Source organism: Cryptomeria japonica, chromosome 8 (assembly GCF_030272615.1).
Source record: "Cryptomeria japonica chromosome 8, Sugi_1.0, whole genome shotgun sequence".
NCBI lineage: Eukaryota > Viridiplantae > Streptophyta > Pinopsida > Cupressales > Cupressaceae > Cryptomeria > Cryptomeria japonica.
In genome coordinates this window covers 84,300,164-84,314,640 of record NC_081412.1, presented here as the reverse complement: position 1 = coordinate 84,314,640, position 14,477 = coordinate 84,300,164, and positions in this window count along the sequence as shown.

Below are 14,477 nucleotides of genomic sequence, written 5' to 3'. Positions count from 1 at the left end.
GGATATCTCCATTGTAGAACTTCTTGCAGCAAAGGTAACCCCTAGCAATGTTGAGCCGACTCCTGTAGTCACCAGTGGAAATGTTCTACCAGAAATTTCTAGAAAAACTAGGGATTCTACTCGAGGGGAAAAGGGTAAGGTAGTAGAGTCAACCAAGGTTGGGAATGAAGAAGAAAACCCACTCCCTACACAAGGGAAATAGAAAAGGATAACTAAGACTGTTGAGGAAAGCCCTAGTATGAAAAGCCATATTAGATTTCAGCAGAAGAAGAAAGAGAGGGGGACCTCAAGTGTTAAAGGTGTAAAAAGGAAACTTGAGGAGAAATTAGAAGAAGAAACTTCAACCCTTAGAGGGAAAAACCAGGAAGTTGCAAAATTTCCTAAAAATAGAAAAGAGGTTGTTTTCACAAAACTTTCTGCTGCAGATTTTCGGTTTAAAGAAACTACAAAGGAATCTAAACCTGTTAAAACCCATAGGAGTGCTCCAACTAGGCTTCAAAGAAGAATCCATAGGATTAGAGGAAGGCCCAAGAAAAATTCAAATGTGAAATCTGGAGGACCTATCCAAATTGATTCCTCAAACTCAGCTTCTAAAATCCCCGAGTCTCAAAAAAAAGAAAAGGAAGTTGAGGAGGAGGAAATGAGTGAAAATTATGAAAAGAATTAGACTTCTAAGGAAGAGTAGAGCACTAAAGAATAACAAGAAATTTAGGAAGGACAATATTATGATTAAATAAATTTGAATGGGTTAGATAATTTGGCAAAAGCAGTAGAGAAGGTAATTGAATAGGAACAAGGCACAAATCCTGCAACAATTGCTTCCATGATGGAATGAGAGGAAGTCCCTACAGAAAAAAGGAAAACTTCCTCCATTGAAGAAGAACCACAATAGGAAAAAATGCAAAAGACTCTTGGAATTAGGAAGCAACTCTTGCAAGAGAGTAAAATGAAATAGAACAAAAAAAAACTCCTACACAAGAACCAGTTAATACACAAATACAGAGTAGGGATAGTTGACTGAGAAGCAGAGGAAATGTAAGAGGAAGTATCATGTAGTTAGGAATAGGCCCACTCCTTTTTATTGGATGCCAGTTGCATTCAATCTATGTCAGGATATGTTGGATAAGGAAGCAGAATGGTAAAATGAGAACCGACAATTACATAAAGAAATTAAGAAGAAGGATGAGGAGATTGCCACTCTTAAGGGGAAAATAGACATTGTGGTAACTATGATGCCCAACATCCTTGAGTGTAGACAACCACCTAGGGTATATGCAATATATTCAAAGGAAAGTTTTCTCACTTTGAAAATATCCAGTATTATTTTAGATCAGGATCATTCCTTGGAAACTACTCAAAAATTTTATCAGGTTTATCAAGACTCTCCTGTTGTAATTAGAAACTTACTTTGTGAGTTTTATTTGCACAACTATGTAGTGCCTCATGATAAAGAATGAAATCCTCTATTATATATTGGTGACATACATTTGAGAGAACTAATCTCCTGGATCCAAAATGAACATGCAAGAGGTGAATAAACTAAGAACTATTAAGAGGAATAACTCAAAATTCCTTTGCCAATAAGAGAAGAGAGTGAAAATCCTAGGAGACTATATTATGATTGACAAAAAGTGTTGTATCATCCTAACTTTAAGCACAAAATATTAGCCTTGAGGGAAGAAGCATACAAGGAGTTTGAAGAAATGAGGCCCTCTGAGGCACAGTCAGCTTGGGGTCATGTAGCAAGAAGGTGGAACAATATTATAGAAGAATTAAAGAGAGCAAAGCCACACTTTTTGCTGAATTACTATGCAGCTTTGAAAAGAACTTTGTGGTGCCTTCAGTTGGGACAAACAAAAATGAATAATTGGCTTCCTTTACTCTTTCAACCACCTATACTTTTATGGCCAATATTGGATTTCAATAGATATGTCAATTCTTTTGATGAAACAATAGAAAAATATAGATGGGATAGACTTGAGAAGAATAAGAGGTTTTATTGGAGCCTTTCTACATGAGGCTCAAAACAAACTCAAGTCATTGATTACAGGATTTAGGTGAAAGGAATGAATGCAAATCTTCATCTTCTAGAGGACCATCAAGATTATAGGTTGGGGGGAATGATGAGCCAAAAGAATGGCTCTATTTTATCTATGTTTATGTGTCATTACTAGGAAATTAGGAGTCTAGATGCATCTTTTGAGTTCAGAACCTTTGCTAATGTGATAAGATTTAATATTTTTTGATGGTATGGTCATGTGACATGGACTTGTTTGATATATGTTCCTTTTTGATGAAATATAATAGGTAATTGTGCTATGAGGAATATCCATGGTAATGTTGCATGTAGATTTTGAATGTTATTTTAGTAGGGATAATTAGGCCTATTTTTGTGCACATTAACAATTTCATGTAGGGTTAAAGAAGAATGTTGAACCGGTCCAAGATGCTTAGAAATAAAGATTATGGAGTTGTTGCCTAGTAAAAGAGACAAAAAGGATTGTCATTGAAAGAGTTAACTGGCATTTGAAAGTGGTTCATTATGACTTATCTGAAGACTTAAATGATTTCCTTTGCTGAAGGAGTAGATTTAGGACTGAGGTTGTGCTAGATTCCCTCTATTGGTCCAACAAATTGTTGACTGGTTCTCAACACTTGTAACTTCACCTTCTTTTCATCCTCATTCTATAAAAGCATCCTCCTTGAAATTTGGGAGTGGTATGCTAGTTAGTTAGGAATTCTATGATTTAAATAATCTCCCACCTTCTTTTGTATGGTGGTGGAAAATAAGATAGTTCCAACAGTTGTAATACAGTTATAAGTTGAAGAATTAGACTTCCAACAATATGTTGTTATGTTGTCAAGCACTTTTAAATCAATAAGATGATACTTTAAGTTCCAAGAATTTGATTCAGTTGTTTGGATGCTTTCTAAGGGGACCCACTTAGTGAGTATTCCTTTGATTTCTTTTATCGATTATTTTTCATTATGTACTTAGCATTATCTTGATCACAAACTATTCCTACAACCACTGGAATACTTCATGTGACTATTCCTACAACCACTACAAACTGAGTAGAAAATCATTTGTTGATCATGGATAAGTCTTGTCTTTCTGAGTTGTTTTTAGAAGTTAGTTAGTTTTCCTTTCAAGCATTTCAGTTACTTGTTTTTAGCATTTCTCTTCAGCACATTTAATTTCCAGCTATAGGAAAGGTGGTTGTTTGGGTCTTTCTAGTGCATATACTTTGTAGACCCATTTCAAGTATACACCCCGAGTTGACAACTAAATGCACCTTCATGATGAAAGATAATTACTTAGTCGAATGTCCAATCTCTAGTATAATTTCAAGGTCTAATTGTTGAACCATTAAGAAGGTCAGTCACCTATTTGCTTGTGTTTGCTAATATACCTTGGAGAATCCATAATACCATTATAGGTACATGGATATAGAGATAGAATGTTAAAAATTATTCTATTTTTCATTTTTGTATTTATTATTTTTGGGGAGGCTGCAAAGTGTTGATGCATTTAGGCCTCTTCTATGTTGAACTAAATTTATCTATTTATTTTGTAAGACCCCATCTAAAACAACAAGAGAAATACCTAATGAAAAAAATTATTTTTGAAAAAATTAACATCAAAGATATGACAACATGTTGCACTTGCACTACAACATGAACACAAGTGTCGTATGGAACACACTGAAATGAAGGTAATGACAAAAAGAATGACCTTGCCATTTAATAAACAAAAGTGGTACTAGTGGAAGACTTATCAATCACAAGGAAAATCCTCCATGAAGAACCTATGAGAGAGAGGGGATTAATATATTGTCCTCAACCCAAATTTTAGAACAATTTCATATTTGCAAATGAATTCACAAATTATTATGCCAAATTTCACCCAAATCATCAAAAACTAGTCATCTATAGTCTTGTACAAAAATAAAATTTAATTAAAGAAAATCTTATAGAATAATATTATAATGGATTTCCTAATCTATAATAACATTTAATTGGGTTTGAAATTTATTTATTACAAGGGAAACATAATTTGGCTTCATACATCAAAATTCACCTAATTGTTCTCAAAACTAGTAAACTAGTCTTCACTGAAATGGTGCCAAATTGATTGAATGGTCCAAACAACACCATTGAATAGATTTTATAATACGAGAATACATATGAATAGATCTAGAAATTTATTTCCAATGACAACAAATGATATAGCTTCTTACACCAAAATTTTCACAAAACCCACAAAACTATGACATTTCTAGAATACTCAATTTACTCCAAACATCCCAAACTAAGAGAGTTTTATTTTCAAATGAAAATAACAAAATATAAATGTGATTATAATAATAACAACAAAATTTACTTCTACAACACATATACAATACTCAACACATCCAACAATTAACACAACTATGCTTTAAAGAACTCCCAAACCACACTTGAAGAACACCCACACATTAAAAAATAAGAAACTAACAATCTTACAAATTTCCTTCAGCCCAAATGGAATCTCTAGATGATAATACCCTCTGCTATCAAAATATTTTGGTCGTCTTCTCACCCAAATCTCATAGGTTTTCATCCATAAGCCTTATCCTTCAACAACTTGCCATCCATAGAAGAAATTGTCTAGAGATATGTAAATATAAGAGAAGAGGTAATAATCAACATGCCTTCCAAATTCCAAGACCACCTTATTTATAACCATTCAATAAGAGTTGGATACCCAAAATGACTATTCAGTTGCTTGACCCTTGAGTTACCCCTTAAACCCTTTCATTTGCCTTCTTGAATTTTTCACTCAAAGGACATATTTTCCAATACCTCATTTGGTCTTATGAAAATGCATTTTATTTCTTATATGAAACTCAAGGGACACATTTCCCAACACCCCCATATTGTCTCATTAAAATTCACTTTAATATTTAATTATTCTTTTGTTAATGGAATTGGCTGGACAATAATAAATATTTAATCAATTATTATTTCTATGCTTGCTCGATTAACCCATGTAAACATAAATTGGGTTAATATTTTCCAAAATCCAAATTTAAACTAAAAGAGATACGAAAAGTCCTCCCTCCCAAAATTGCATGTCTTCAAGCAATTACAAATATATAGCTCCAATGTCCTAATGCCTAAATGATTTGTCATAACCAACTATATAACAAACCTTGATTTTGTTCATGTGTGGTCTGGCAACCTTTGCCATGGGACATAATGTAAACCTAGAAACTTAGATTCTTGTGTGGAAAATCCATGATTTGAACAATAATATTCATGAAATTTTGGCTCTTGGATGGTAAACTCTTTGTGCATTTATTCCAATAGTTAAACTGATTTGTCAACTTATTGAATGTAGTTTTGGACATTCTCCTTCCTAAAAATTTAAGAACTCTATGTTGAATGAATTTGATGTAATTATCTCCCAATCATAACTAACTTACCCATGCCATAATTTTATGTATAGATTACCTTCATTTCTTCCCATTGAACATTCTTCTCTTCACAACTCTCTATCCCAAGTATAAACGTGTACTAATAGTTGGAAATTTATACCATAAACAATTGAAACTTATTATTGTGCTACAAATGCTATATTTACACTTAATGGAACTATTATAACCATAAATGTATCCTTCACAAAAATAATTATAAAAATTGAAAATAATTACCCCTTTTACTTTTGAGTTGTTGGCATACAACGTGCTAGAAACAATACCATTTGTTTCAAACTTTACCTCAAATTGAAGGATGCCATATCTAACATTAGGATCTAATTTATAATAGTAATATGATGACCAGGGAACAAGAATTATCACCATATTTTAGCAGCACATACTCCTCATAACTCTAAATATTGACCTTGCAAATTGTCTTGGGACTTTAGCTAATTATGCCTTGTCATGGAGAATTTTTTTCTAGAGAGTATTGAAGCTTTTGATAATAGTAAAAATCTGATTTTTACAACATGGTGGGCAGTGATAACATTCATGTAATCATATACAACAACCAATACATTCTTTAGGAACAAATATTTCATTTGTCTCTATATTGCTCAAATGTACATCTTAGAAAAATACACATCAATCAACCCATCCTTCACCTAAAATTAAGAGATGGTATCTTCATCTTCATTGGTTGATCTATAATAGAAAATATTCTATAAAGGGGCAACAAATAGCATCATTTAGTATCAACATTTGTACCACCATTTCCCCAAAACTAAATCTAAAATAAATAATTCATTTTTGGTAGGTGACCATGCATCTTCTATGTCCTTTCACAAGTACAAATTGATCACTCAATACACTTTCCAAAGATATAGTGGCAAGTGCATCATTGCCATAACCTCTCATTTGAAAATGACTCCATAAATTATCTACAAATACTGTCCAAGCCACTTTTTTAGGCTTTACAATTCCATCTGATTTTTGGATTCTTGCATCACCATAATCAAATAAGAAGTGACATTGTTTGTGAAAGGAAATCGGGTAGCGAAATATAGCTTCATACATCGATCTATACATGAGAGTGAATACAAAAAAATTCAAAACCCTTTAATGATTATAGATTCAGATTCATATCTAATTAGATTCAGATTCATATCTAATTAAACATAAATAGATATACAAAAAATAGAATAAACTCATAACACAACATATATGTGGGAAAACCCTTTAAATAAAAAACCCACACTCTAAAAGGTAGAAACAATTGTATTATCAGCAACAACTAGTTACAATACAATGCCTATAGCCAATGCTCTTTAGGAGTAAATACAACAACAAATAATTCTAGTGAATATCTGACACATAAAAGCTTCTTAGAATATATCCAACCTATCATACAAAATACACCAAGAAGCTACATATTTATAGAGCTCAACACAAGTGGAAAGCGCCCATGGTTTTCAAAACCAACTCCAACACTCAAAAGGTAAGTGGTATAAAAAACAACAGATTTAGATAATCCCATGACATGGTGCATATAACAACTTTCCAAAGAACTAACTCTTGACTCACCCATAATGGTCGTATTTCCATATGCAACACCTAGGTCACACCACTTGTCAAAAGTGAACTCCACCATAAATATTGACTACTAAAAAATAACTCTATATGACTCTTACACAAAAATAGTTATTGTTATAGTAAATAAAAGAAACCATTGTAGTTCCAACAAAGCAACCTATGAAACTAATCCTCTAATTTTTAGGACTTCCATAGTGAATATAATAAAATAAATAATAAACATAATTGGGACTCTACAGTTGAAACACCTTAATCCTAGCATTCTCCCACTTATTGAAGACCTGTCAAGGGTCAAAACTCTATCATCTACTCAATGCCCCAAGACCCATAGAATCAACACACTAGCTAAAATTCTCAATGCACAAGGGTTTTATCAATGCATCTGCAAAATTCACCAAACTATCAACCTTCTCTAGCTTTACCTTTTTGTCTTCTACCATATCATGAAAAAAATTAAATTGTACATCAATATGCTTTGTTCTAGCATGGAGAGTAGGATTCTTAGCTAAGAAAATGGCAATTTGACTATCACAACATATTGTAATATTCCTTACATCAAAACCAATATCAGAACACAACATCTTAGGCCAAATGACTTCTTTACAAGCATGAGTAGCTACCATATACTCTGCTTCCATCATGGAAAAAGTTACTACAACTTGTCGCTTACTCATCCAATTGATAACACCACCAAACATAACTACCGGTGGTTCTCCATTGTCAATGTCACTTGCATAATCTGAATCCACAAACCCATGAATACAAATTGAATTTCGAGATCCATTAGGATAACCATGAAAACATAAGGAATACTCGGAAGTACCCTACAAACATGTGAACACTCTCTTCACCGCATCCCAATATACTCATCCAAGATTAGCCATAAACTAACTCATGAATCCCACTACTTAGGCAATGTATGGCCTAGTACAAACCATGACATGCATCAAATTGTTTACAATATTCACATACAATAGTTTGGTCATGTCCTCTATCTCAATACGATATTTGGACAATCCTCAACTAATAACTTCGTTCCTTGCAAAATAGAAGGATTTTCAAGTTGACACGTTGAATCTCTCCAACACTAAGTTTACATACTTTCTCTGGCTTAACCAAAGCTTTCTTCTAACTCTATCTCTTATGATCTCAATCCCCAAGGTATACCTTGTGTTGACAACTAGAACTTCAAATTTGAAATCATATTACCATTCCCCAAAAACAACATATCATCTACATACAATGCAATAATGAGAATGTGACCATTTTCAATTTTGAAAATACACACAATGGTCATATTTAGATCTCTGAAATCCCAAACTCAACACATAGGTATCAAAATTCTAGTACCACATCCTAGGAGATTATTTCAAACCATACAAAGATTTATTTAACTTACATACCAGATGTTCTTTACCTTCAACCACAAAATGCTTAGGCTATGGCATATACATCTCTTCCTCCAAATCACCATGAAGGAACATTGTCTTTACATCCATTTGCTCAGTTTACAAATCTTACACAAAGTGATAACAAAAAATGAATGGATGTCAACTTCACTACAGGAGATAAAATCTTACCAAAGTCATTTCCCTCCTTTGAATACTCCTTCATGACCAACCATGCATTATGCTTTTCAACACTGCCTTCAAGACCCATCTTCTTATTGAACACCCATTTACAACCAATGGGTTTGTGTCCATAAGATAAAGGTACCAAATCCTAAGTATCATTTTTCTTCAAAGAAGCCATCTCTTCATCTATGGATTTCTTCCAAAAATCTACATCATCCATACCCATAGCCTCTTTAATAGTCTTGTAGAATCCTAAATTGTAGTCCCTTACAATTTAGTCCACAATTGGGGCCCTCACCTTAGTGTTGGTACCCTAATGCTTAATTAAGACTTAATTGTGCTTACATCATGCAAATATAGTCTTATTTTCACTTTGTACATCATACGGCCCCTTAGTTCCAACCCTAAAATGGGGTAAGACTAGGGTGTGCCACCTTGGTCCTCATTGGGACCATGGTGGCATGCCTTGGTCCCCCCTTTCAACCCCTTTGGCATTTCTAATTTGAGAGAAAAACCTAGCCCTGTGTTGGCTTATGTCAGAAAATTAACATGTTTTTTGATGAAAAAGTATATAAGGAGGCTTTCCCCTCTCATTTTGGGTGGATAACAGGAGGATAATAGGAGAATAATAAAGTGCTCATTCAAGCAATCTATCATTTAGGCATTGCAGTGTTCATAATCAAGCATTTCTAAAGATCTTCAAAGCCACATTCTTTATTCATTGAGGAGCAACATTATATCAATCATATGCAAGCATGTGTGTGTGTGTGATTATGGTTTTGTCATGTTCATGCCATTTCATACAACATATATGATTATATTCAAGAAGCAAAGCATCATTATTAATGATTACAGATTTGAGGTATATCTTTCCATTATTTATTTCAGTATAACATTTCATTCAAGATTGATTCCTCAACTAGGGTTTGACTTAGGCAAGCCCTAGTCCCACCTTTTTCCCCTTCTTTTTGTGTGCAAGAAATAGGTATGAAGTTGCAATCTTTAGAATTGGCATCATTTGTATAGAGACAAATCAATCCCCCTTTGGTGTGCAAAAATTTCAGAGGACCAGGCTGAATTTCACCATGGTCCTAACATTTTAGGAGCTCTTTTAGGGATCACATCTGAGTTTTCTTACATTTCTCAGATCCAAGTGTGTGACTCAATTTTGCCAACTATAGCTCACTGTTTCAATGTTTTCATTCTCATTTCAAGCACTTTACCCTAATTTCAGCAATTCAAGTCACAAAAGAGGTTAAACAAATTCATCCCTTTAATCCAATTATTATTCATTCCTAATCCTTGCTGGTTTATGAATGAATCTATTGGATTCTAACCTTGTTTTGAATGTAATTGATCCCTAAGTAAAAAATAGTGGTTTTGCTACATCTTGTGGTGGAAACCCTAATTTTCACCATTGCAAGTCCTAGGCTCATCAGTGTTAGCAATCAAAGAAAAAACACAATTTGAACCCAACAATGAATAACTAAACCTATTTGATGAATAACCAAATATTTGTGGTTGTTTCCTATCATGTGTAGACCTTCTCAATTGTTGAGGTTGAGGATCTTCGTCTTCTTCAAAATTCTTAAAGCTTCTAGATCTCTCATTATCTTTAGGTCTAAATGCAGTACATAATTCATCTTTTCTCAAAGTAGGTGGAATTTGAACTACCTCATTTTTTTCCTCCTCTTTCTCTGGCTATAAAAATACTATGGAAGGATTCATCTCTCTAAAAATTACACTTCTACTATAGAGAACCTTCTAGGCTACTAGATCCCAAAGCTTGTACCCTTTCACATTTGACACCATAGCCAATGAAGACACATTTAACCACATTTTTGTCCAACTTATTGTTGGAAATAGTGATAATGTGTTGTCATTGATGTCAACATTGTGCTCTAGTTGGATATGGTTCTTTCCCGGTTGGTTACTTCTATCCCGGTTGGACCTGTTCCAGTTGGACTTGGTTTTGGCCTATTTTGATCCAGTGTGATTAGATCGTTGGATTTGGTTTTGGATGGTTATTCGGGATGATTATATGCTTTTCATATTTAGTTGGTTCATGATTTGGTGCTTTGGAAGCTATCGTTTATGTTCTCGATTACCGATTGATATTCTCGATACCAGTTGATATTCTTGGTACCGGTTGGTGATATTTGATGAAATAGTTAGGTGATTTTGGTCTGGCTTATAGAAATGGTTCCTAACGTGTTGAAGGTTTTTCTTGAGTGTGTTCTAATTGTTTGGTGGTGTTGCATTGACTAGCATGATGATTTGGTGATCCTATTTGGATCTAGTTGGCTATTTTGTGTTATCACATTGAGGGTTTCTACCAGTTGGTGAAATGTGTTGATATTGGTCTTAGTGGAATTTCCAGTGGATATAATTGATTGGGAATTTTTATTAGGTCCATGCTATGTAATGTAAATCATAATATTGATCTGGTGGTATCATGTGATGTAATTTTTGTAATTATGGTTTATGGGTTTAGGGTTTAGTCGACCTTGTTATCAAGGTTGATGATCTATATTTATAGGTGACTTATTCATGTAATTTGTGTGTCCATGGTTATGTCTACATTTTCAGAGAGAGGTAATTGTGCAAACAAAGATATATCATTCAATGAAGGGTGTGAAGGATTTAGAGTTGCAGGGCAGAAATTTGGTCTTAACTGGAACTTTATCAAGCATTAGGAGATAGTATTTTCATAGTTCATTTTCTCTGGATTATAGTCTGATGTTTATGTAAGATAGTGAGACTTATTTTTGTGATGAGTAGTGAGCTCTAGGCAGTTGGCCCAATTGCAAGTGCAATCCCCATCCTAATTATTTCACATACTGTTGCAGAAGTATTATCTGATTGTGGGTAGGGTTTCCCACCATGGTTTTTCCCTTTATCGGGTTTTCCACATCAGAAATATTGATGTTGTGTGTTTTGTTCTTTCATGCTTTATCTTTCATTGTGTTGTTTATATTGTGCTCCGGTAAATGGCTTACAATCTGCATTAATTATTTAACTTGTGGAAAACTGATTGAACACCCCCTCTCAGTTTTACTCTTATTCATTATTGGTATTAGAGATTCTAACAATTGGTATCAGATCCAGGTCCTCTCTGCAGAATCTTAACCGCTTGAGGAGATCCGATGGCATCAACTTCTACATTTAATCCCTACCAGAAGTAGAGTTCTAGATTTAATGGTACAAATTACTATATATGGAAGGAGCGAATGAAGATTCATCTGAGATGTCTTGGAGCTGAAGTTTGGGAGATAATAGAGAAAGCGTATACACCTCATGATCCTAATTATGGAACCCTGATAGCTCCTGATGAGCAGAAGAAGGTTGATAGTGATGTCATAGTGAAAGAAGCATTGTTAAGTGCCCTATCAGATGAGAAGTTATTGAATGCCATAGAGCTGAAAAAAGGCAAAGCAGATCTGGTTGAAGCTTGAAAGTCTTTATGAAGGTGACCAATCAATAAAGATTGCAAAAATTGAAGGTTTCCAAGTGAGCTATGAAACTTTGAAGATGGAAGAAGATGAAAAGATAAATTCTTTCATGGATAGACTAAATGAGATTGTCATGGGAATCAAATGTTGCAGTGGAAATGTTAATGAGGATGAGGTTGTTTCAAAGATTCTAAGAGTTCTACCTCTAGCTTACAAAATGAAGGCTACTACAATAAATGAACTCCAGACAATGTCAAATACCCCTGTCACCAGAGATACACTACTTGGGAAGTTGACTACTTTTGAACTTTTGAACTTGGAGATTTAGAGTGCTACTAAAATAGAGATTGCATTTAAAGCATCTACCTCTAGTAAGAAGAAGATAGACTAGAAAGAGTTATATGCTAAAGATTTGGAAGACATTGAGAGAGAAGACAAAGAACTTGAAGAGTTGGAAACCATAATTGCTAGAAGAATCCCTAAAGGATCGGTTGAAAGTAAGTATGAAGGAAAAGTTCCTTTTTAAATGTTTTCATGCAATAAGATTGGTCATTTTGCTTCTAGATGTCCTAAAAGAGCTACTAGGAATCAAGAAAGATTTATGAGGAATTATAAAACTAATCCAGAATATCAGAAAAGACCTAGATTTAGAAGGAATAATGATAAATCATGTTACTATGCTAGTGATGATGATGATGATGAACCTGTGAGTAGATCTGGTAATGGAAGCTCCGGTAAATATTGGGTCTTTATTTCTATCAAGGATGATTCTCCAAAACCTATCATTGATACAAATCATACTAAGGAGAAGGCTCTAGCTACTAAAATTGAAGAGAAGGATGAATGAGTTATAGACATTGGTTGCTCACATCACATAATTGGTGACAAGAGTTAATTCCTGACCCTGCAAGAATTTGATGGTGGACTAGTTAGATTTGGAGACAACAAGGCATGCATGATCAAAGGCAAAGGAACAATATCCTTGGATGGTAAGACTAATACTAACAATGTTTACTATGTTGAAGTTTTGAAGCATAATATTTTGAGTGTAGGTTAGATAGTGGATAGAGGATTTCATTTACAATTCAAAGATGGAAAGTGCAAGATTAACAATAGATCTAGATTGGAAATTGCATCTAGAACTCAAACCAAAGAAAAAATCTTTCATTTGAACTCTAGTGAGAAGGATTTCTTGATTGCTCAGATTGATGAAAGTTGGCTATGGCATAAGAGGATGTGTCACATGATTTCGATTGCATAGTGAAGATCAGTTCAACATGGGTTGTTAGAGATTTGCCCAAGATTATCAAGCCTCATAATCTGGTATGTGGAGAATGTCAAATGGGTAAGCAAGTTAGAACTTATTTCAAAAGAATACATGATAGATCTAATGAAATTCTTGATCTTATTCATATTGATCTATGTGGATCGGCAAGCACTAAAATTTTTCAAGGTGATAGATACTTTATGTTGCTTATTGATGATTATTCTAGAGTGACGTGGCTTAAATTTTTGAAAGAAAAATCAGAAGCTCTTGAGAAATTCAAAAATTTTGAAGCTATGATTGAGACAGAAACAATATTGAAGATAAAATATTTAAGATCAGATCAAGGTGGTGAATTTACATCTGGTGAGTTCAACAACTTTTGTGAGAAGCATGGAATCAGAAGACAATTTTCTTCACCTAGGACTCCACAATAGAATAGAAAGTGGAAAGGAAGAGAAAAACTATCTTAGATGCTACAAGGTCAATGATGATGGAAGACAAATTGCCTAATATCTATTGGAGAGAACCTATCAATACTATAGTATACAATTTCAATAGAGTACACATAAAAGGTGATATCAGTATCCTTATGAATTATGGTTCGGTCACACTCCTATTGTCAAATATTTTAGAATTTTTGGAAGTAAATACTATATTAGAAGAGATGATGCATTAGGGAAATTTGATCCTAGATGTGATGAAGGAATATTTTTGGGTTATTATACTAAGAGTAAAGCATATAGATATTATAACAAAAGATTGAGTAGGATAATGGAAAACATAAATGTCAAAGTGGATGAGCAAGATAATAATTAGATTAGAACATATGACTATGGACTAGAAGATGAAATTGTCAGATCAGAACCGGTAGCGCAAGAAATAGTGCAGAGAATTGATCCAGTTGCTCTAGTAACATCATAAAATTCCACAGTGATTGTTGATGAGCAGAAAGAGCCAGAAAGTCAAGATAATCCTAAGACTCCCAAGTTGTTGGCATGATGATTGTAATGTATTCATCATATGTTGTCATTGATGAAACACTCACACACACACATATGATTATATTGACTACCGGTGTAACTTTAATTGTTTACACTGTCAACCAGTATACTTAGTGGTTAATCTCTAA